The following is an 11,764-nucleotide window of genomic DNA, read 5'->3' as shown; positions in this document are numbered from 1 at the left end:
GATGTTGGTTCTATATGTTGATGATCTATTCTTGACAAGTAGTGAGCCCTTAATGCTAGTGTAAGAAAGAGTTGACCTCTGAGTTCAAAATGAAGGATCTTGGTATGATGCACTACTTTTTGGACCTAGAGGTGTGGCAGAGACCCGGAGATATTTTCCTTTCTCAAGGAAAATATGTCGTGAAGCTCTTGAAAAGATTTGGAATGGTATAATGCAAATCCCTGGCCACACCAATGAAGATGAACTTCAAAAAGTTGTGCAGAGATGTTGTTGGACCTAATTTAGCGAACCATTCTGAGTACCAACAGTTGATTGGGGCACTAATATTCCTTGTGAACCGTCCAGACATATGCTTTGCAGTGAACACTTTGAATCAATTCATGACTGAGCCCCTTCATGCACACTGGATTGCAATTTGCTACCAAGCATGTACTGAGATATTTGCATGGGACAATCAACCTTGGTCGGAGATGTACGACTTCATGGTTACACTGATGTTGACTGGGCTAGAAATGTTATTGACAGGAAGAGCACATCAAGGTGCTACTTTAGCTTAGGGTCTGCAATGATATCTTGGATGAGCAGAAAACAAAAGTCCATAGCTTTAAGCATAGTCGAGGCAAAGTACATTGTTGTTAGCATGGCTAGCTATGAGGCAGTTTGGTTGAGGAAGCTCTTTGGAGAATTGTTCGAGCAAATCGTGGATACGATCGTGATATATTGTGACAACAAGGGTGGGATCCGATTGGCAGAGAATCTCGTATTTCATAACAATTCCAAGCATATTGAGATTAAATATCACTATATTCGAGATATGGTGCAAAGAGAAGCAGTAAGACTCCATCACATTTCGACTAATGAGTAGATGGCGGATATACTTACCAAGGCTTTGTCGAAAGGGAAGTTCTTGTTCTTCAGAGAGCAACTTGGACTAATAGAGGTGACCCTCTAGGTTAAGGGTCCCCACTGATCGAGAACACTAAGTGTGTTCTTCCCCCCCTGTTGAGCTCCCAGGGTGGGAATGTAGCAGTAAGGGCTCCTGGGGTTGAGGGACCTCTAGAAAATAGGATAGGGTGTGAATCCTTACCCCTGTGGTAAGTCGATCTCGCCTATTATCGCTTTGACAGAGTATACCCCAGTTGGCATCCTACCCACAAGTTGGGCTTGTTGGGATTGGACCTCCCCATCTGGCCAATGGGTTGAGGTGACTTGAGATAGGGTGTGATCCTTCACTGGCCTGGTAAGTTGATCTCGCTCAAGTCTTGGATGCAGGTGTTCTACCACTTGACTCTTAAGGGTCTCGATGGAGGATCAACGGACAATAGGACAAAGTGTGATCCTTAAGTTGATCTTGCCTATTGTCACTAGACGATAGGATAGAGTGTGATCCTTGAGTAGATCTTGCCTATTGTCCTAGGTCAATAAGACAGAGTGTCATCCTTGCCCTTGCAATAAGTAGATCTCACCTATTGATAGAGGGTGGTAACTTAAGCTCCCCTATGATGTCAAACTCTTCTTCTTTTAGATTCGAGAGTGTTCAGCAGAGATGAGCAGAGACGACATTTGATTTGATGATGACAAGAAATTTGAGATGGGACATATGTTGCAGTCGATGATTTCTCCCTAGCTTAGAGGGAATGTTAATTTGAAAGCTCAAGGACAAATTCCCTCCTTTGGACAGCCTTCCTCATCAAGAAAGACCCCTCCTGGCCCTTGAAAGAATTTAATTTGGTTAAAGAAAAATATATTTTTAATGTGAAAACCCAAAAGCACACAAAAGTCTGCTTTAAAGACAAATTGGGTCTCCTCCAACACCTATAAATACAACTCATTAGCACCTCATTTGGACACACATCACTCACATGCATTCTTCTTTTCTTGGAGGTTCGACTATCTGAAAATTGCAGGTCTTCATCCACACGCATGAAGAGGAAAGAGAAAATTTCAGTGGGTCAGAATTTGTCTTTGACCATCACTTTGACTAGTGTTGACTTTTTTACCAGTGTTGGCTTTTGGTGTTTGGGCATAGTTTGACTTGATTTGACTTGGTATTTTCAGTGTTACAAGAGTCTTTGATCACTCGCAAGTACTCATGATTCCGACTCTGATCTTCAACCAAACGAGCCAATTTGAATCTCAGTGAGTCAAATTCATGTTGACTGAGTTTGACTTGTGGTTAACGTGAGTTTGACTCGCGATTTTGGCAATTAATAGAGGACTTGGTGAGCCACTCGGATTCATAGGTTAAAAGTTCGTAGGGTTTTACTTTGGGGTTTCGCTTTCACTTCTTCTTGCCACCCGCCACGCTTGGAATTTGCTTTCATTTCTTCTTGCCACCCGCCTATCCAAATACGTTGTGGATCAAACAACGCCATTGTCACGTTCTTCCCTCACTACGCACACTTCGGCTTCAATAAACATGAACCCTTTCACTAATTCGTCAAGGTCGCATTGGGTTTTGTTGGTCCGCTTCATGTATACAATATTAGGCAGTCGGCTTCATGTATCAGGCAACAACTTTAGCATTGGTTAGATCACTCGTCTTACCAGACTACGCTGATTTCCAAGTTTTCTACGCCATAGGTCCAGCCACGTCGCCTTTCCCTCGCCCAAATAGTCACCTAAGTGAACTATGGATCCGCTTACCAAACACGAACTACTTGCCCCGATGCTCATGCCAGTGGCTCTTGCTTGGCTGGTATATGTACATATTTGTGGCTACTCCCCAATGGTCGAGCAACGTTCTTTTCCTTTAAAAATATCATTTTGCAAAAAAAGAAACTGGTTGTAGTATGTTAAAGTTCTATATCGCTTTGAATCATTGTTTTAAGAAACAGCCGTTTCGAAACCGAAACGGCCTGGTTGATCCGAGTCAATAGCAAAAACGATGACCCGGCCCTTGAAACGGTTCAGTTGGCCGAGTCACCCATGACTCGGCCAAGTCATTCAATGACTTGACCGAGTCATGGGTGATTCGGCCAACTCGGCCGTTTCCGTTATGACTCAGCCGAGTCACAAACAAACGGCCCAGGCACACGTAAACAGCGTTTTATTATTTTTTTAATGGATTTTTTTGGTGTTTTTGATTGGTTTGGATGTCAAGTAGTTATATGAATTTGCTAAATGATTTTTGGGGTCCATTTCCCCCCCCCCCCAAACCCTATTTAACACACCCAAGTGCTCTCATTCACTCATAGCAATCTTATGCATTTGAGTGAGAGTCTTCTTTGAGAGTTAGTGAGCAGTTCTTGAGCTTGTTTTGGAGCAGCAGTGAGGAGTCTTGGAGGAGCATTGTAGCTGGAGTGAGGAGCTTCTTGGGCAGCCATTTGGAGCAGCATTGAGGAGTTGATTCTTGGAGCAAGCTTGAGGAGGCAGTTTGTGCCTGGAGGTATTTTTTTCACCTCTATAAATCTGTTTTTGCTCAGTAAATTTTAGGTGCATATCTAGAAATCTTAGAGAGTGTTTTTTGTCAAATAAATGAACATTGAATCAAGGTTTTTTTTTTCATTTTCAAATTGTTTGCTTTCATTTCCTAGTCAAAAAATGGCACCTAGAGCAAGAGATCCTGCTTGGGCATATGTTGAAATGGTTGATAGTCAAATGCAATGCAAATTTTGCCATAGGAAAATTAAGGAAGGTCCTGGGACATTAATACGCTGAAACAACACTTGGCAGGGATTAGAGGCCAAATTACCCCATTTACCTCACCAGAAATTGGGGAGATTAGGAAGAATTTGTTGGCCAGCTTTGAGAAATTTAAAGAAGATAAGGCTAGGCAAAGAGACATACAGGCTAAAATTGGGAGGAAGAGGGAGATACAAAAAATGATGGCTGCCAACCCCCATTATGATTTTGAGGGTTCTTCCTCTATCCCTCAAACTGATACATCCAACCCTTTCCGATATGTTCCTCCCTCTTTTGGTTCTGTTCAAGATAAGGGAAAGGGTAGAATGAAAAAGGGTGATGTGACTATCAAAAGTTATTTCACTCCCTCCTCTCCATCAGATGCACATGGTCCTGAAGTTAGTAAAACTCAAATGCAGCCCACTTTAGATGACCATTGGAAGAAAGAATTGAGGGAGACTGCTTGTGAGTACATAGCTAGATGGTGGTATGATGTTGATATCCCCTTTAATGCTGCTCGTTCACCATATTATGAGCCTATGTTTGATGCCATACATGCTGCTGGAAAAGGCTTCAAAGGCCCTACTATGCATGAGCTAAGGGGGTTTCGTTTGCAGAAAGAAATTCAATCCATTAATGAGTATTTGCAAGAGTTCAGGGACTCATGGGCAAGAACAGGGTGTACCATCATGTCAGATGGATGGACTGATCAACTAAACTTTCTTGTCTTCTGCCCACAGGGAACCATGTTTTTAAAATCAGTTGATGCATCTGATAAGGTAAAAGATGGCCACTTGTTGTTTCAGCTATTGGATCAGGTTGTTGAGGAGGTGGGGGTGGCTAATGTTGTTCAAATCATCATAGATAATGCCTCTAACTATGTTCTTGCTGGTAAACTGTTAGAGGAAAAAACACAAGACCATCTTTTGGACCCCATGCGCTGCACATTGCATAGACCTCATGCTTGAGGATATTGCAAAATTAGATTGGGTCAAAAACACTATAGATCATGCCAAAAGCATAACAAAATTTATCTACAATCATACATTGGTTTTGAGCCTCATGAGGAAACACACTGGGGGCAAGGATATTATTAGGCCTGCCATCACTAGATTTGCTACACATTTTTTGACATTGCAATCTATGCTTTCCCAACATAGAAACTTGCAAAAGATGTTTTCCAGTCATGAATGGAATCAAAGCAATTGGTCTAACAAACCAGAAGGCAAAGAATTGAAAAGGAAAGTCCATGAAGAAACTTTTTGGAGAAAGGCAGTAAAGATTGTGAAGCTTGCTGAGCCACTAGTTAAGGTGTTGCGGTTGGTGGATGGGGAAAGGTTGGCTATGAGCTTCATTTATGAGGCTATGGATCAAGCAAAGGAGCAAATAAAGACGATATACAAGGATAGAGTGGCAAAGTATGGGCCCATTTGGGCAATCATTGATGAAAGATGGAACAATCAACTCCATCGCCCTATACATGCAGCTAGGTATTTTTTGAACCCACGGTATCATTATAAAGCTAAGGAGTCAAGAGCTTTGAGGGGGGAGGTCAGAGATGGACTGGTTGATTGCATTGAACGCATGATCCCATTGGAGTCTGATCAACTGGAGATACACCGACAGGCCAATATCTTCAGCAATGCAGCATGTACCTTTGGGAAGAACCTAGCAAAGATTGCAAGAGAAGCAGATGAGCCAGGTAAACAAAAATTTCAATTTTCAAATTCTTAATAGTTTTACTTTTTTTTTAAAGTTTGTTAAATCGTTTATAATTTGAAAGTTAGATATAATTTGTAATTTTATTGAGCTAACTCATTACACTCCTATGTTTTTTGCAGCACAATGGTGGGAGGCCTTTGGTGGCCATTGTCCTGAATTGCAAAGGTTTGCAATTCGTATTTTGAGTCAAACTTGCAGTGCATCTGGGTGTGAGCGCAATTGGTCTGTCTTTGAGAGGATTCACACAAAGACGAGAAACCGTTAGGATCAAAAACAGTTAAATGATCTAGTTTAAGTCCAATACAACCTTCGGCTCAGACGAAACCATTTGCTGAACAAAAGACCTGATTCAGATCCCATTGTGTTGGAAGACACTGATCCAACATCAGATTGGGTAGTGGAGATTCGTCCAGTAGAGTTTGATCCTGATGAGGATCTTGATGTAGATTTAGATATGGAGACATCAGTTGAACTTGAACATGTTGTTCAACTTCAGCCTGTTCAGTTGAATGCAGATCCCAATCCACCAGCCTCAGTCTCACAGCCAGCAAGGACTCCAGTTGTAGGTGCTTCCTCTGCTCAGCCACGACAGAAGCGCAGCCGCATATCTACTCTATCTCAGCTTGCATCTGCTGCAGTTGCACAGCCTGCTAGTGGTACCACTTCTACAGTTGCAGTTGGACATGATGATGAGGAGGAGGAGCCATGGGGCCCCCTGTCTGACTCTGATGATGATGATCCAGCAATTGATCGACATGATCTTGGCTCCTCTGACAGTAGCTACTAGCCAGTAGTACTGTAGTACTAGTACTGGAGTCTGGTCACCGTCACAATTTACTTTTGTTGTAGAGGCCATTTCTAGCCTCCTTGGTTATGTGTTTTTTGTTTTGAGTCTTTGATCATGTATGACAGTTGACTATGTATTGCCATTGGGTACCATTTTGATATAATGGATTGGTTCATGAGCCTACTTTGATCATATGTTGTCTTCCATCTATATTATGATGCTGTGTGTTTGGAAACATGAATGAAAATCTTTAAAATTATGTTTAAAATCTTTAAAACTATGTTTTTTTATAAAAAAATAAATATTTAATGTATTTTTTACAACGACCGAGTCATTGAAATCGAGCCGGCCGAGTCATTACCGTTTCGGAGTCGGAGTCGGAGTCGATCCTCGGCCGAGTCGAAGTCAGAGTCGGAGTCTTAAAACTATGTTTTGAATAAAAGCAAATCATTGCAGAATATTGGAACTTTACAAGGATCTATAATAATGAAACAATTCCTTAAATTCATTTGTTGTCGTCGAGTGTATAAGTGATCTACCAATGGGTATAATGCACAATCCAAACTTCACCCAATTTAGAAGTCATGCTACTGTAACCCCAAGTAAGATTTTAGCAGGTCCGCGGTGTTGGTTGACAGTAACTTGGAAGTTCCTCGTATCATTTGAATCTTTGTCCCTGTTTTTAAATGTTTCCAATACTAAATATATTTTATACTTGAAGTATACACATTTCCCTCATGACTTTTTGGACATCTATTGATATCATGCATTGTTTGGACATGGCTATATTGAATATCAATGAAAAATGTTTTTTTTTCAATATAGTGTATATCTTTATTTTTTGTATCCAACAATTTTTTCCCGATCCGATTAAAACTCTTTGCTCTTTTGCCTTGCTGATTTATTGTTGATTCTGAGTCTAGTAACATTGGTATTTTTGTACTGTTTTGGAGACTGAATTCTTGGGCACAAAGATCAAGGTTTTCTGGACACTTTGACTGCAGTTGACCGCAGACTTTGACCACAGATGTGAGAGTTGACTCTCTCTCTCTGTTGACCAGGTTTGACCGAGTTGTTTGGGGCTGTTTTGACTTCAGTTTGACCAGCTTGGAAGGCAAAATCTTTTGACCTTTGGCTAAGCTCTTTTGGAGGCTGTTTGACCATTGACTTATGACTGGTTAGGGCATCATTTGCTACTGTTGACCTTGACCAAATTTGACAGTTTGACCAGTTTTGACTTGTGGGCTATCTCTTGAAGTTTTGGATATTGGTTGTTGGAAAGTCAAATCTGTTGACCTTTGACTCTTGGATGGTGAATTGAATCATTGTACTCTCTTTGCTGAACATTTTATGACAATCTAATAAAAAGAAGAATTTGAAAGGGTTTTCTCCCTTGTGGAGTTTTTCCCTGGTCTTTGACCAAATTTGATGTCTCTTGTTATTGCTCTTGATTGTCTTCTACTGTCATTGCATTTCCTGTTCTATCTACAATTGCTATTTATCATTGGAAGATTAATTTGATTACTAATTGAAGATATGTTTGGGCTAAAGTGATTGTAACAGCATAGAACAGTGGAAATTTAACATCCATTGCATCAGCTAGAATACTGGTCAAAGATGAAGAAAATGTCCAGCAGGTACCAGGAGGAAATGCAGCCGAAATCAAGAACTTGGACATCAGGAAGAAAGCCCTCAAGGTTGCTATCTTCTATTCCTGGATTTTGTGCAACAAAAATGTGTTTTGATGCTAGCCCAATTCATAAGGACATATAGTAAAAGGCGTTACAATTTTGTAGGGAAAACAGCAAGTATTACTAAGCTAGTCTGTAATTCTTGATATTTTGGGGGTTGCTGAACCTCAGCATTCAGGCTCTCTCTATTTTGTTTTGTACTAAATCACTGTCTGTTGCAGCTGCAGCTTCCCTTTGATAAAAAATATAACTGTTTCAGTTTAAAAAATAAATAAATAAATGGAAAATCAGAGTTTGATGTGAAGAAAAACAAGGGCCATTGCTAATTTACCTGTTTCTGAAAAATGTAACCAAAGTGAAAATGATCAAATTTTAGTCATTTTTCCCATCAATTGTGATGATTCTTGGAAGAGGGATTTTGATGACTTTAGGCCTACTACATAGCCTTGTCTCAAAAGTGTGTAAGATAGTTTGAGTAAAAGTAGGATGATTTGTTTATATCATTGGGTCATTGCTTGTCCGTTGATTGTAAATTTCTGAAATAGTTTGAGTAAAAGTAGGATAATTTGTTTATATCATTGGGTCATTGCTTGTCCATTGATTGTAAATTTGAAAATTTCTGAAATGAGTCTAACCCAATATCTGTCTAGAGTTGAGTGTGTGTCAAAGGAAAAAGTTGGTTATTTGTTTCTTTCGTGTGATATTGTAGCAACATGGCCGCTGAGAGAATAATGAGAAGAAATGATGAAGACCTGAAATGACATCTACAAGGGTACTTTGGAGTAATTGGTTTGCTTTTAAAGATGTAACTTAGTTGAACATTGAATTGACGTTGTTGAGAAGACGCCATGGATCACAGAACCAGAGATCGAATCTCTCGAATTGCTGCTCACCTCGTCCATCCAGGGCATTCACAGTTGCAGAATGAAGGAGTACTCGGGCGCATCGATTGCAGATCGAAAGGCGGGGCGTCTGGATTCAAGGTGGCTGTCCTCGGAGCCTCAGGCGGCATCAGACAACCCCTTTCCATGCTCATGAAAATGAATCCGTTGGTCTCAGTCCTTCACCTCTATGATGTCGTCAATACCCCCGGCGTCACTGCAGATATCAGCCATATGGACACCACCGCCGTTGTGCGTGGATTTGTGGGCAAAGAGCAGCTGGAAGCAGCGTTGGTGGGAATGGATCTAGTGATCATCCCTGCAGGAATTCCACGGAAACCCGGGATGACTAGGGACGATTTGTTCAATATTAATGCGGGAATCGTCCGCACCCTGTGCGTAGGGGTAGCCAAATGCTGTCCCAATGCAATTGTGAATATTATTAGCAATCCAGTCAATTCCACTGTGCCATCTGCAGCCGAGGTTTTCAAAAGAGCCGATGTCTATCTGCATGTTGCAGATCTGCTCCCTCTCACAATGGATTGGCACAAATACTGCAGATCCGGGCAGGATCCATCCGATCTGACCAATATTAGAAGACAACCAGAACCCAGGCAGCAGATCGGTGGAAATATGCATCAATCGAGCAGAGGGGATGCAGATCTTGACATGCAAATGGAAGTTCGACCCAATAAGAGGTTAGATCTGGAAGATTGCCTACAGCCAGAGCACATGGCAATCAGCAGCGACATCGGCTTAGGCAGATCAGGAACTCTGCCAAAACCCAGACTTCAGGTAACAACAACTCGTTTTCAGATTTTTATTAAAACCCCTGAAGGGAAATCCTGTATAGTATGGGTACATGCAGGAAGCACTATCATGCAGCTGAAACAGCAAATTTGGGTTTTGACCGGATATCCTGTTCAGATCCAACATTTGGTCAGTGGTAGGTGGTCTCTCCAGGACAGTAGAACTTTGGGAAGCTACGAGATTAGTCCAGAAAAAACCATTGTTTTAAACCTCAGGCTGAGAGGAGGAGCTCTGCCTCAGGGACAGCCAAGCTTCTCAGGAGGAGACAAGGGGAAAAAGACAGCATCTCAGCATCAACCCAAGGGAGGGTTCTCCTACAAGAACATTCTACAAGGTAACAGAGATTCAGGGTCCTCTCCAGATCAAGGTGGATATATATCCAGGCCATACATAGTAGATCAGCTAGGGCAAACTCCAGCCCTTAACCTTGATTCTACAGGGCTTGATGATTTCGTTAAGTCTTATGATACGCAGGCTCTAATCTGTCGCTTCAATAGTTTTTGGCCAAAACCATCGAATCTATTTCACTGGATTTTCACCAGTTGGACCATGGAATGTGATATACATTTATGCTCCAAGGGGTTTTTCATAGTTAGATTTGCATCTAGGGAAGTCAGAGACACAATCATCAGTGCTGGACCTTGGTTCTGGGGAACGTCGGGGTTGTTCATGACTCCATGGTTTCCAGATTTCGATCCAAACAAAATGACTGTATCCAAAGTGCCGATCTGGGTCCATCTATACAACCTTCCCCTTCACTTTTGGAGTGAACGAGTTTTGGAAGGAATTGGGAACAGCATGGGGAAATACATCAAAACAGATCTGGAGAGGATTGATGAAAGGGTCTACACTTTTGCACGCATTTGTGTGGAAGTAGATCTAAGTAAAGGGCTGCCAGACAACATAAGGCTGATCTACAAACAACAAAATTGGCTGCAAGCACTAGACTACGAAAACACAGCTTTCAGATGCAGGCTATGCAGGCAAACAGGGCACCTGCAAAGCACATGTCCAGAAGCCAAGAAAGCAAACAGTAAAAGAAAGCAGAAAGGGAAGCAGAGGAAAGGATGGCAATTTTCTCCCCATAACTCAGAAGACGAAGAATCAGAAGCAGAAGAGGAAGATACCCCCGCAGGGAATGCTGAGGTATCCCAAGAAATGGAGACACAGAAGGAAACTACATCAGACAACAAGGCTTTACAGCGTCATCCAAATCAGGCAGAGAAGGCAAACGAGGATCAGAGCATGGGAGGGATCAAACGGCATCACCACTCAGATACCTCGGATTCAGACAAGGAAGCAGGATCTCAGAAAGCAGAAACACAGTTAGTCATAGCTTCGATCGAGCCCACCCAAGGAGAGTGGCGCAAGGTCGAAAAGAAAAAGGGAAGAAAAACTTGAAGTGTGACCGAACTCAGTTTTTCTTGCCTCCTCTTTTTTTTCTCTTTTTTTTCCCTTTCTTCTTCTTCATCTGCACGTTAGCTTTGTAACGTTGCGTGGGGTGCAAAAGCACTCGAGCCCAATGGGCGTCTTATGGAAATGCTTCAAGCATCTGCTAGTGTAACTTTTCATTTTTTAAATAAAAAGTTACCGATTTTTCCACTGGAAAAAAAACTTAGTTGAACATTTAATTTAATTGGTCAAATTTAAGTCAATTTTATGACACTATCATGATTCTTGGAAGAGGAATTTGATGGGTTGAATGAAAGGATAAGACAGAAGTTCAGCAAGAAAGGTTACAAAGGCAAAACTGATCTTCCAAAGAGTGGACAGAGTGCATTTAGCGGGTCGTAAAATCAGCAAAGTGGTGATTGGGAGCAAGCAATTTTGATATAGGGGGTATATTGCCGAAAACATGCATAAAGCAGGCTGTTGATGCTGCAAAGATGATTCTGGTTGTATGTGGCAGTGTGTTGTGCGTTGTTGCTGATAGCAGCAAGACATGATTGGTTATGTGATGTGTTGTGTGAAATGGTTCAATGATCAACCAATGAAGTGAAAGAAAATGAAAAGATGGAAAGTTGTGGATGTCCTTGAACGAGGACATGCAAATTCATTCAACCAGGGGAGAATAATACAGAAATAGATTTGACCAATGAAATAAGCTGCACATCCACACTTAACAAACTGTGGATAAGCATTTGCATGAAGATAGGATAGGATTAAATAGCTATTTTTCTAACATTGTGGACATGTATTAGGATGAGAATGACACTAAAGTTAAAACTACCAGTTGTAATAGAGAACAT

General features: G+C 41.4%; 1 pseudogene; it reads left to right on the top strand.

The window, feature by feature from the left end:
* The first annotated feature begins 8,657 nt into the window (after nucleotides 1–8,657).
* LOC149258635 (malate dehydrogenase, glyoxysomal pseudogene) lies at nucleotides 8,658–11,461 on the top strand (annotated as a pseudogene).
* Nucleotides 11,462–11,764: the final 303 nt, after the last annotated feature.

This window comes from Pinus tabuliformis, chromosome 6 (assembly GCF_031772625.1).
Source record: "Pinus tabuliformis cultivar Carrire ecotype Pingquan chromosome 6, CPIR1, whole genome shotgun sequence".
Taxonomy (NCBI): Eukaryota; Viridiplantae; Streptophyta; class Pinopsida; order Pinales; family Pinaceae; genus Pinus; species Pinus tabuliformis.
This window is presented reverse-complemented; position numbering and strand designations above follow the sequence as displayed.